The sequence below is a fragment of the Schistocerca serialis genome, chromosome 6 (genome assembly GCF_023864345.2).
Source record: "Schistocerca serialis cubense isolate TAMUIC-IGC-003099 chromosome 6, iqSchSeri2.2, whole genome shotgun sequence".
Classification (NCBI taxonomy): domain Eukaryota; kingdom Metazoa; phylum Arthropoda; class Insecta; order Orthoptera; family Acrididae; genus Schistocerca; species Schistocerca serialis.
This window is the reverse complement of record NC_064643.1, coordinates 214,298,452-214,312,221: the sequence shown is the minus strand read 5'-3', so window position 1 is coordinate 214,312,221 and position 13,770 is coordinate 214,298,452. Positions and strand designations below refer to the sequence as shown.

The 13,770-nt window shown below is 44.2% G+C and overlaps 1 protein-coding gene across 1 annotated transcript in view; it reads right to left on the bottom strand.

Moving 5' to 3' along the window:
- The window catches only part of LOC126484517 (venom dipeptidyl peptidase 4-like), a 314,011-nt gene that overhangs the window by 35,111 nt on the left and 265,130 nt on the right, over positions 1-13,770 (bottom strand). The gene's annotated exons all lie outside the window — the stretch shown is intronic.

Below are 13,770 nucleotides of genomic sequence, written 5' to 3'. Positions count from 1 at the left end.
TGTTGCAACAAGACGAAGTTTTCAACGGAGGTTTAATGTAACTAAAGGACCGAAAAGCGGTACAATAAAGGATCTGTTTGAAAAATTTCAACGGACTGGGGACGTGACGGATGAACGTGCTGGAAAGGTAGGGCGACCACGTACGGCAACCACAGAGGGCAATGCGCAGCTAGTGCAGCAGGTGATCCAACAGCGGCCTCGGGTTTCCGTTCGCCGTGTTGCAGCTGCGGTCCAAATGACGCCAACGTCCACGTATCGTCTCATGGGCCAGAGTTTACACCTCTATCCATACAAAATTCAAACGCGGCAACCCCTCAGCGCCGCTACCATTGCTGCACGAGAGACATTCGCTAACGATATAGTGCACAGGATTGATGACGGCGATATGCATGTGGGCAGCATTTGGTTTACTGACGAAGCTTATTTTTACCTGGACGGCTTCGTCAATAAACAGAACTGGCGCATGTGGGGAACCGAAAAGCCCCATGTTGCAGTCCCATCGTCCCTGCATCCTCAAAAAGTACTGGTCTGGGCCGCCATTTCTTCCAAAGGAATCATTGGCCCATTTTTCAGATCCGAAACGATTACTGCATCACGCTATCTGGACATTCTTCGTGAATTTGTGGCGGTACAAACTGCCTTAGACGACACTGCGAACACCTCGTGGTTTATGCAAGATGGTGCCCGGCCACATCGCACGGCCGACGTCTTTAATTTCCTGAATGAATATTTCGATGATCGGGTGATTGCTTTGGGCTATCCGAAACATACAGGAGGCGGCGTGGATTGGCCTCCCTATTCGCCAGACATGAACCCCTGTGACTTCTTTCTGTGGGGATACTTGAAAGACCAGGTGTACCGCCAGAATCCAGAAACAATTGAACAGCTGAAGCAGTACATCTCATCTGCATGTGAAGCCATTCCGCCAGACACGTTGTCAAAGGGTTCGGGTAATTTCATTCAGAGACTACGCCATATTATTGCTACGCATAGTGGATATGTGGAAAATATCGTACTATAGAGTTTCCCAGACCGCAGCGCCATCTGTTGTTGAAAATTGTAACTACTGTAATTTCGAAAGTTTGTCTGCCTGAAAATGTACTGTTGTCCCAAGCATATTGCAACAAACGGTGTATTTCTATCGCTGCTCGTTTAGTTTGTATTGCCGTTTCAAATATACCGGTCATTGTTGAAACACCCTGTATATTGAGGTACCAATATCTCCACTTATACCCCTAATTCCCTGTATAACTGGCCACAGTGCGTGTGTAGGTCAGTTTCTCTTTGGACAGACACCTCTTTGCGCATGATATACAACAGGATCTAGATACCAGCTCCCAGGTTGATGCTGTGTTTCTCGACTTTCGAAAGGCGTTCGACTCAGTTCCGCACTGTCGCTTGCTACAAAAAATGCGCGCTTACGGTCTATCCAATGACATGCGGTTGGATAGAAAGTTTTCTAACAGACAGGCAGCAGTATGTCGTCCTGAACGGGGTGACTTCAACAGAAACAAGAATAACTTCAGGTGTGCCCCAGGGCAGCGTAATAAGTCCTCTGCGTTTTACGATTTACATAAACGATCTGGTTGATGGTACTGACAGCGTCCTTAGACTGTTTGCCGATGATGCTGTAGTCTATAGGAAAGTAGTATCACACGAAAGTTGTGAACGAATCAATGAGGATTTGCAGAAAATAAATGCGTCGTGTAATGACTGGCAGTTATCTCTCAATATTAGTAAGTTTAACCTACTGCATATAACAAGGCGAAAATCCCCATTAATGTATGAGTACAAAAGAAATGAACAGTCTTTGGACCCATCAGTCAAGTATCTGGGTGTGACTATTCGAAATGATCTCAAATGGAATGATCAGATTACATAAGTAACGGGTAAGGCGAACTCTAGATTGCGGTTTATTGGTAGAATCCTGAGGCGATGCAGTCCTTCAACAAAGGAAATAGCTTAAAATACGTTAGTTCGTCCAGTCTTATTGTTCGTCTGTATGGGACCCTTACCAGTTGGGTCTGATTCAAGAGATTGAGAAAGTTCAAAGAAGAGCGGCAAGATTCGTGACTGGTACATTTAGCCATCGGGAGAGCGTTACAAATCTGATAGAAAGTTTGAAGTGGGACACACTTGGAGATAGACGACGCGCTAAACAGAAGGGGCTGCTCACTGAATTCCGAAATCCAGTCTTCGCCGAGGATGTAGAGCATATATTATTACCACCAACCTTCAAATCGCGTAATGATCATCATTCAAAGATAAGGGAAATAAGAGCTCGTACTGAGGCGTACAGACAGTCGTTTTTCCCTCGCGCGATCCGCGAGTGGAACAGAGGGGCGAGGGGGGGAATATGACTTGGGCGCGAATTGTGCCCTCCGCCACACATCGCTTGGTGTCTAGCGGAGTATACATGTAGATGTAGATGGTTGTCAGCCGCGCTACACCACCCTCTTCTCGCCATCACCCACACCGTCAATATCGCTTCTCTCTGCTCCACTGCATTCTTCCGAATTCGTCATCTCGCACTACTCTGCTGCCTTAGGACTTTGACCCAATCAGTAGGGCACAACTGCAGGCGGTAAGACGTGAGTCCACTAGCGGATAAAATTCCACAATTCACTTGTGGAAGCTACTTCTCCAAATTTTTGATGTGGAAACACACCCAGCAAGTCAACTTCCAGAACTACAGTAGTGTTCAAAATTAAATCAAGAAACCGCTATTTCCCCGCCCTGTGTCTAATTCACGATATAATCATACAAACTGTTAATCAGATGTCTGTACGATCGTGTCCTACACGGAAGATGGCATTCCGGTCAGCGGACATCCTCGCCAACGATGAAGTCAGGGCATCTATCAAACAGGATAGAGTTTGTCGGGTAGTCCCACATCCACAATCGCTGTATACACAGTAACAGACGGTACAGTATGGTGTAACATTTCCGGCTTCGCAGCTATCTTATTCTGCTACAAGAAGCTCTCTTTAGAGCAGTTGAGAAGGCAGCTGTGGCAAGATGACGAAATGTGGTGTAATGCACCGATGACAGATGGTTTGTTTGGTACGGGTATAGTGAGAAAGACAGCATAAATTGTGGTCCTTCTCCGCGATTGGCTGCGGCGTTCGGAAGTTGCACCCCAAAATGTTAATCTTCTATTATTAATATTAGTTAAACTAAACATCGTATTTACTGGCATTCCATATTTAAAGCATGTCTCAACAGCATGCTATCATTCCTTATTTCACAAGTACTAATAACCAGCAGAATAATAAAGAACTTCAAAACGAAAAGGCAGACGATGCACTTCGGTGATCTTCGGGTCGCCCCTAACTTGGATGGCGGGCGGAGTGGTTCGGCTGTAAGATCAGAGCTAGTTCGGCTGTCTCGAGGACGGGCAAGTTGTCCGCCGAGGTATCAGTTCAGACTTAATTTTCAATGTCTAGTTTTTAAATGTAAGAGCTGGTTGGGAAGCTTCGGAGCAGAGACATGTTGTCTGCCTCGGTGTCAGTTAAGACTTAATTTGCAATGTCTAGTTGGGCACAGTGTGATTGTAATTACAGAAATACACAGTTAGTTTTTTGTTGAAGAATGGAAAGTATTTGTGACTAAAGTGGAATGTAATTGTGCAGTTTCCCGTGTTCTACCAATAAAAAGCGATTGGCATCCCGTATAAACAAATTGACCGGAAATTTAACCATTTCTAAAACAACAGTTCCTTGCTAAGAGTTTCTTACAGCCTCAAGATCACGGATTCACGACCTACGTGATATTTTCTGCCCAAGGAACATCAACTATCGAAGACTGCAGGTTGGTGAACTTCCACTTGGGCGTTAGAAGCAAATAGGCACCTCGCACGTACTGCAAAAAAATGGCTCTGAGCACTATGGGACTCAACTACTGAGGTCATTAGTCCCCTAGAACTTAGAACTAGTTAAACCTAAGGACATCACAAACATCCATGCCCGAGGCAGGATTCGAAACTGCGACCGTAGGGGTCCTGCGGTTCCAGACTGCAGCGCCTTTAACCGCACGGCCACTTCGGGGCACGTACTGCAATCTCAGTACAAATGAGATCAGACACGTTATCTGTGGTAACACAGAGGAGGTATGAAGAAAAGAAATACTTTTGAGGGAAGGAATTTATCATACACACATATATATATCACTTCTCTCTCTCTCTCTCTCTCTCTCTCTCTCTCTCTTTTTTCAACTTGCCGTAATGGCATAGAGAAGATGTCTCTCTGTGGTGGAGGGCCATAGAAAGAATGGGAGCAGGTCAGTCGCAAAATCGAAATGTGGTCCGATGGTTTAGTGTGAATAGTTCTGTTGTTTCTTGGATGTGGCGACACTTTATGGAGACCATAACTGTATCCCAAAGACCAGGGCAGGGCCGATAACGTGTGATGTCAGAAGAGGGAACCGTCATTTGGCTGTAAGGGCACCACAGTACCGCCTTAGTACTGCAGGGCAACTGGTACGTGAGCACACAGCATCCACAGGACGTGTTGTATCGATGCAAACGGCGTGCAGAAAGCTTCAGCAGAGTGGTCTTTATTGGCAGGCACCTGCTGTATGTCTACCGCTGATGCATCTTCATAGGAGGAAACGTATGGGTTGAGTCATCAACATAAAGATATTCAAGCGAATGAGAGCAGTAGCTTAGGGTGCATAATTAATCAGGCATTAGTAGCGGTATTACTTCATATTATCAGGCAGTATAGGTCTAAAGAAAGATGACGAGAGACTGGGAATAAGACCGTAATGATTCCAAGGACAAGGGGTGATGGTACCAAGACGAAATTAAGCCACAATTAATCATCAAAGTACCACAGATCCCTTAGTTCCACTAGAGCGGCGGAATTCCTCGTCAAATGTTTGACTGAACCAATTAAGAACGACTGCGCCTTACCGAGAAGTCTGCAACGCTGGTTGAAGGGTGCTCTACATGTGCAGGATCAGCGGGCGATGGCGGCCGATTTCAAGCAATGCAGCAAAACCAGCTAAATAGCATCCAAACTTTGAAGAGTCGTTCAAGAGTAAAGCCAGGAATAACATCTATTTGTAATAGCAGAGGTACGTGGTGCATACTTTCAAACAAGTGGAGAACTGTGTTATCCAGTTTTTGTGCAACGAAGGTGTGACGGCCAGTGAAAGTTTCGTCGAAACAAACCGCGAACTTCAAATGTAGTGCTGTGTTCATGTGACGTGAGTGAACTACAGATTATGAAGCGTCTTCTCGGTCCTAAGCAGGAGCCCCTGTGCCGAAACAATTTTTCGTGTGGACGTTGTAATGAAACTGGTCTGATTACATCATGTACTACATACCAAGCGTAATTTCGATACAAGCTGTTTTATCTGGTATTTTGTGATATCCTTTTTTAACTGCCAAAAACCTTCTATATATTTCTAATAAAAAATTGTCTTGATTATTTTGATGAATGTAAATGTCAGAGAGGTACATAAGCCTGAAGAAATTTGGTAATCTTTGACCAATGTGTGTTTGTGTTTAACAATCTATGGACTATCAGTGGGTAGTGTTAGGGAGTTGCTTGCAGTAGTTGGTCGAAAGAAGTTGCGTATGACCGCATGAAGTTGGGCGAGTGTTGCCCAGTACGTCTAAATAACGAAGCTCAAAACCATATTTTTCTAACTGTTAAACACAAAGATAAAGTGATATTTAAAATATGTGGAATGATTTCAAGAATATGTCAACAAAGACAAAATTGAAACATGTTCATTGTTTTGACTATAACAGATACAACAAGTCAAACCCGTGAACTCCGGAAAATCCAAATATTTTGTCAATATTCTATCCGAAAGCGAGAAAGAAGACCCCTACAGGTGAATCACGAGAAACAACGAAGAGGAATTTTACCAGATAAGTACCAATTATTTTGATCAATGTACATTTCTAAACTTTCCACGCTATTTCTTCAGTGTGCTCTTACGAAGGGCGAAGTATATGTCCTGAAAATCTGGAGAGACAGAATTTAAATAATTAATTTGAACCATTAATTGTAATGTGGGAGGTCACAATTTGCAGGTGATGGAGAAACGCCAATTAATTGTACTTGCGTAGTGAATTGCTGTTAACATAAGCACGGGATCCATGCTTGCACTGCTGGGTGGAGTAAGAAAATGGGTCCTTACTGCCACCATATCCTCTAGAACTATAGAGCTAGTCTGCAGTCTTGCGAAGAATACGATCCGAAGCAGTAATGCGTCAACCGTCGTGCTCTCAGAGAAAAACAAAAATAACGGTTGACGTTTTTGCTGCTGCTAATAAAAGTCACTTGTCAACCAGACTGGTACCGGTCTGTCGATGTGACGCCACTGCGATGACATGTGCATCAGTTTCACTGATTTTATGTGCGGTCAGCTTCTCGTTTGTAAGGTTTCTAATTTAAACAGATTAGATTAGATTTACTTTCATTCCAATTGATTCGTAGTGAGGAGGTGTTCCAGGATGTAGAACAGGTCAGAAAAACAACAATACGTGACAAATACACTCCTGGAAATGGAAAAAAGAACACATTGACACCGGTGTGTCAGACCCACCATACTTGCTCCGGACACTGCGAGAGGGCTGTACAAGCAATGATCACACGCACGGCACAGCGGACACACCAGGAACCGCGGTGTTGGCCGTCGAATGGCGCTAGCTGCGCAGCATTTGTGCACCGCCGCCGTCAGTGTCAGCCAGTTTGCCGTGGCATACGGAGCTCCATCGCAGTCTTTAACACTGGTAGCATGCCGCGACAGCGTGGACGTGAACCGTATGTGCAGTTGACGGACTTTGAGCGAGGGCGTATAGTGGGCATGCGGGAGGCCGGGTGGACGTACCGCCGAATTGCTCAACATGTGGGGCGTGAGGTCTTCACAGTACATCGATGTTGTCGCCAGTGGTCGGCGGAAGGTGCACGTGCCCGTCGACCTGGGACCGGACCGCAGCGACGCACGGATGCACGCCAAGACCGTAGGATCCTACGCAGTGCCGTAGGGGACCGCACCGCCACTTCCCAGCAAATTAGGGACACTGTTGCTCCTGGGGTATCGGCGAGGACCATTCGCAACCGTCTCCATGAAGCTGGGCTACGGTCCCGCACACCGTTAGGCCGTCTTCCGCTCACGCCCCAACATCGTGCAGCCCGCCTCCAGTGGTGTCGCGACAGGCGTGAATGGAGGGACGAATGGAGACGTGCCGTCTTCAGCGATGAGAGTCCCTTCTGCCTTGGTGCCAATGATGGTTGTATGCGTGTTTGGCGCCGTGCAGGTGAGCGCCACAATCAGGACTGCATACGACCGAGGCACACAGGGCCAACACCCGGCATCATGGTGTGGGGAGCGATCTCCTACACTGGCCGTACACCACTGGTGATCGTCGAGGGGACACTGAATAGTGCACGGTACATCCAAACCGTCATCGAACCCATCGTTCTACCATTCCTAGACCGGCAAGGGAACTTGCTGTTCCAACAGGACAATGCACGTCCGCATGTATCCCGTGCCACCCAACGTGCTCTAGAAGGTGTAAGTCAACTACCCTGGCCAGCAAGATCTCCGGATCTGTCCCCCATTGAGCATGTTTGGGACTGGATGAAGCGTCGTCTCACGCGGTCTGCACGTCCAGCACGAACGCTGGTCCAACTGAGGCGCCAGGTGGAAATGGCATGGCAAGCCGTTCCACAGGACTACATCCAGCATCTCTACGATCGTCTCCATGGGAGAATAGCAGCCTGCATTGCTGCGAAAGGTGGATATACACTGTACTAGTGCCGGCATTGTGCATGCTCTGTTGCCTGTGTCTATGTACCTGTGGTTCTGTCAGTGTGCTCATGTGATGTATCTGACCCCAGGAATGTGTCAATAAAGTTTCCCCTTCCTGGGACAATGAATTCACGGTGTTCTTACTTCAATTTCCAGGAGTGTATTTACAACTGAAACAAATAAGCTAATGTACCTTCCACAGGTCCCAAGTGGAATGATCGTCATTTTTTTAATGAAAACTATATTAAAGAATTATTTTACGAACACTAACGCACTGAATTTAAAATAAAAAAAAGTTTTATTTATTTATAAGGTAATAAACATGAAATAGAACTACTAAAATACTTATTTACAATGAACACTTTACTGGACTGAAATGGTGCGGAAGTTAGATTGTACTTACATACACACATACACACAACAGAAACCAGCCGCCTGAGCGTGAATTTGTAATACATCCGAAACCGCTACAGGTTTGATTTAAATAAACCTTTTTAAAACCATACTTCTGCCTGGTTGTTGTTTAAATGATAAACCGTACGACTGAAGTACAAGATGCAGAAAGGACGTATTCAATAAATGTGAGAATTTTCATTACACTTCTCTATAAAAAGTTCATAGATAGTTTGAAAGACAAAGCGTTATATTATTGTACCTCAGCCACGTTGCTCAGTGTGTCAACTTTCGACAAAACAGCTTCTCATTTGATCGCATGAGGCCTTTCCACCAGAAAAAAGTCTGATGTGGACGCAGGGAATCGAACCCCAGATTTCCGCAACGTTAGGCGCAAGTGCAAACACTAGACCATGAGCATCTCTGTCGCATTAACTATAGGTACTGTGATGCTATAAGACTGTAGAAAAGCTATATGTAAAGTCAAAAAATTGTATAATGGCTTCTGGACGAGAGATACTTCGACGGACGGGAAAACTACAGTAAATATTATCATTATCTGGACATCATCGTCCTCGATTGTCGCACCATACAACGTACCGACACTCCAAGCTGAGGAAGATAGCGACATCACTGGGAAATGTAGTTCTACATAAATTGCCGGCGAAGCGCCGTGAAGAACAAAGGGAAGATATGGCGTGCGTCCCGTTTCTGTTCTTCTGTGTTGCCGCAGAAACGAAAACAAAATCGAGTTACGTGATTGGTCTTAGCAGACGAACGAAGCATCCGCGACATGCGCTCCTTAAGTACATCGAATTTTTCCTGGCAGAATGGACTACAGGAATGCTGGCAGGGGGCATGGAATACTTACTTTCCTGGCGTACAAAACCGCTACCCTTGGTAGAGCAATCAATGTGATGCGGTCGGCCGATTGCACGCTCAATAGCCCAATTTTCAGGTAGGTAGAAAAACAGTACTAACGAAGTAAAATTGTATTGCCTGATTTGTTTCCCTTTACAACAAAGAGATCTCAACTTACTCTGCAGTTTACAGAAGTTGCTTAGTACCACTTTCAGATTATTTATCTATCACTCAGCTCGAATAGCATAAGAGAAAAATTTACGTCTAAATCTTTCTGTGCGAGCTCTTACTTCTGTTAGTTTAGCTCGATGGTTTTCTTCTTCATAGGTGGGATTCAACAAAATATTTTGGCTTTCGGAGGAGAAAGTTCGACATTCAAATTTCGTGAAAAGATCTCACCGCGATAAAAAACACCTTTCTTAGTAATATACTCCTGTCTTGACATGCTAAATTTTTTTGTTACAATCCTTTTTACCCATTTCACTTTAACATCAGGTAGCTGTGTGTTACGAAGAGCTAACATTAGATTTGATGAACAGACTTAAAAAATCAAATTTAGAGTAATACAATAGTGTACAATAAAACAGTTACTAACACTTAACGTAAAATATGGGTAATATAATTAAGTAGCTTTGCCCAGGTATTCCACGAAAACAAAAACAATGCATCGACAGAATGTGCGCTGCACCATACGAGCTGCGCGATTGCAAGAATGTCAATCCACAACAAACCCCGCGTGACATGAGCGTCCATGGTTGCGTATCATGGAAATGAAATAATTCGGAAGAAAGCGCTGCTGCACGAAAAAGTATTAATAATTGGTTTATTGTACATAAATCTCACAAAAATGTTAGACTTAAGGCAATAACTATAGCAGTGTCACATTGTGTAGTAGTCCGTGTGTGCTGTTCAGTATCATTCAGTTAGTGCTGTCAGTATTGTTTTTTGTATGATCCTCTATTTAGGATGTCATATATAGGATCTTTTCCTCTCCCGACCTCAACTATTCAACACAATTAGTTGCGGTTTATGCTATCAATACTGTAGTAATATGTTTTCTACTGCAAATGTACTAATTGTACTTTTAGTAAACACTTTTTTACTCACGATAACGTTTACCGTAAAGTAATAACGTGTTTCATAATATACTATTTACAGGCTTTAGTTATAATACTTACGGTGGGAATAATTGGTTCATATTAACATAATACGGGAAATAATGCAATATACGCCACTCACTTCAGCGATCTGGCGCCCGAATATGTTTATTTCGTAAAGCACCGCACGACGAGAGCAAGTTTGGTCCCTGACGCTGTTAAGATATTACTTGACTAGATCTCATACATCCATGAGGCCTCTGCCTCAACTTATGCGTCACCACAATAACTGTAAACATCGTTTCTTTTATAAAAGTCTGTTCATCCATTTTCTTGGTAGTTCTGTTTGCCAAAGACGTTTCTGATGATTCTGTTAAAACGAGACGCTTAATTAGGAGTACAGTTAGATAAATTTATCGACAAATACAAGAGTATACTATTGAACCTAGCATGGTCGCTGACGCAATAAAAGTTTTTGTGTCCAAGGTAATGAAAGACACTTTTGTTTTAATGATTTCCGCCACAACTTTATTATCATATCAGTGACACTCTCCTCTCTACTTCGTGATAATACGAGCTGTCTTTCACTGAACTTATCTGATGTACTCCGTCAATGTTATCTGGTAAGAATACCACACCACGCAGCAATACTTCAGAAGCGAGTGGACGAATGTAGTGTTGTCAGTCTCTTTAGCAGATTTCTTGTATGTTACAAATGTTCAGCTAATAAAGTGCAGTCTTTGGTTAGCCTTTCTCATAACATTTTCTTTTGCTGTATAAGTTGACCGAAATTGTAATCTTTGTGTGTGCAGCTGAATCGAAAATCTTTAAATTTGTGTGTACGATTTATCGTGTAACCATGTTATTTTAGAAGTTATGTGAGAAACCATACATCTTTTATCGTACAGGGTCAACTGATACTATTCCCTATACGCAGATATGTTGTCTAATTCGTTTTGTTACTCTTTCTGCTGATCTATTTTGATTATTTTACCAGACTGTGATCCGCCCCGATAACTGAGTGGTCAGCGTGACGGATTGCCGTTCTACGTCCCTGGGTTCGTTTCCTGGCTGAGTCGGGGATTTTCTCCGCTCAGGGACCGGGTGTTATGCTGTCTTCATCATCATTTCATCCCCATCCGGCGCGCAGGTCGCCCAATGTGGCGTCGAACGTAACAAGACCCGCACCAAGGCGGCCGGACCTGCCCCGCAAGGGACCTCCCGGCCAATGACGCCAAAAGCTCATTTCCATTATCAGACTGTAAATGGCATATTCTGTCAACACTATGAGCAGGCTTCTCACAGTGTCTTCTAAGTCCTTTGTACAGACTAAGAACAGGATATGGCTTGTAACGCTTCTTTGGAGAAAACCATAGACACTGTGGTGGCAAAAGTCACTGGATGTCTTCTAAATCGTGTCTCAACTTCTTTCGCCCGGCGGAGTGCAGCAACTCGGCGTGGCTTGGTCTCAACAAGTCGCTAGAGGGAGGGAGGAGAGGATTAGTGGTTCAAATGGCTCTGAGCACTATGCGACTTAACTTCTGAGGTCATCAGTCGCCTAGAACTTAGAACTAATTAAACCTAAGGACATCACACACATCCATGTCCGAGGCAGGATTCGAACCTGCGACCATAGCGGTCGCTCGGTTCCAGACTGTAGCGCCTAGAACCGCACGGCCACTCTGGCCGGCAGAAGATTAGTATTTAACGTCCCGTCGACTTGAAGGTCGTTAGAGACGGAGCACAAGCTCGGATTAGGGAAGGACGGAGAAGGAGATCGGCATTTGCTTCAAGCGATTTAGGGAAATCACGGAAAACATATCGTTGGAAGTCCCCTGAAGAAATATTGAGCCTTGTTGCCTCAAAAACAACTACTTTCGTCGTACGTCCAACACTGATTTCTGCGGTTACTTCATGCACTGTTGCTTGTCTGTTAACACTGAAAACTCCACAGCTCTCGGACGTTGAGTGAAGACCATCGGCCACTGCGTTGTCCGTGGTGAGAGGCAACGCCTGAAATGTGGTATTCTCGGGACACTCTTGACACTGTGGATCTAGTAAACATTGAAGTACCTAATAGCTTCCGAAAGGAAACGTCCCATGCTTCTAGCTTCAACTACCGCACTGCCCTGTCATATCTAGTGTACGTGATATTACCGCCATCGGTACATCTGCATTTCGCTGTTGCAAGAACCCACCACTCGTATTAAACCACCATAAATGTCTCAGTTTAATCGGTGAGTCTGCAGATTTTTGCGATAATTTAGCCAATCTGTCCTTGAACTGACTTGGTGAGCCGCAGTGCAGAAACCCTCCCTACCTATTATGTGTAGATGCTCTCGTAGTCTTATGTCCCCTTGCAGAGCCGTAGATTCTAAAAGTGCAATACTACTATGTTTTACATTATGAAGAGGAAAGAAGCTCTTTTTGTGCAAATAATTTTTATTCGGGATGGCATCATGGTGCGTTTATTTAAGAAACACTGTAAAATGATTTTGTTCACACTGATTAAGCTAATAACGGTACGAGGGCATGGTGTACCGCATGACCAGATGCAAAGGCACCCTATCGACAATTGCCGAGTATGGCGCAAAGCCTTCAGCTTAAGCGTACAATCGGCGTAGTTCGAATAAAATCGTACATCTTCGGTTATGCCAGGGTTATTCATTGATTTATTAATCACAACGTTTCCTGGCATTGTAAAATTGCTGAAAGGCAACTTTTGTTAGAAAATATTTATTAATAACGGTTACTTGATTCACGCGAGAATAAATGTCCTTCCCCTACATAACTCTTTGCTGACGTCACGAGCGATTTCTGCATCGGCATCCCATCCTACTGGCTTTTAAAGCGCCAGATGGTCAACCACCTCTGCTAGCCAGCATGGGAACCTACCGTTCTCTCGTTACTTCATATACTGTAGCGTTGATGCATTCACTTCATGTAGATCTCTCTATATCTACATGGAACTCTGCAAATCATATTCAAGGGCCTGGCAGAGGGTTCATCGAACCACCTTCACAATTCTCTGTTATTCCAATCTCGTATAGCGCGCGGAAAGAATGAACACCTATATCTTTACGTACGACCTCTGATTTCCCTTATTTTATTATGGTGAGCGTTCCTACCTATGTAGGTGGGTGTCAACAAAATATTTTCGCATTCGGAAGAGAAAGTTAGTGATTGGAATTTCGTGACAAGATTACGTCGCAACGAAAAACGCCTTAATGATTTCCAGCCCAAATCCTGTAACATTTCTGTGACACTCTCTTCGATATTTCGCGATAATACAAAACGTGCTGCCTTTCTTTGAAGTTTTGATGTACTCCGTCAGTCCTGTCTGGTAAGGATCCCACACCGCGCAGCAGCATTCTAAAAGAGGATGGACAAGCGTAGTGTAAGCAGTCTCCGTAATAGATCTGTTACATTTTCCAAGTGCCCTGCCAATAAAACGCGGTCTTTGGTTAGCCTTCCCCACAACATTTTCTATGTGTTCTTTCCAATTTAAGTTGTTCGTAACTGTAATACCTAGGTATTTAGGTGAGTTTACGGTTTTTAGATTAGACTGATTTATCGTGTAACCGAAGTTTTATGAGTTCCTTTTAGCACTCATGTGGATGACCTCACACTTTTCGTTATTTAGAGTCCA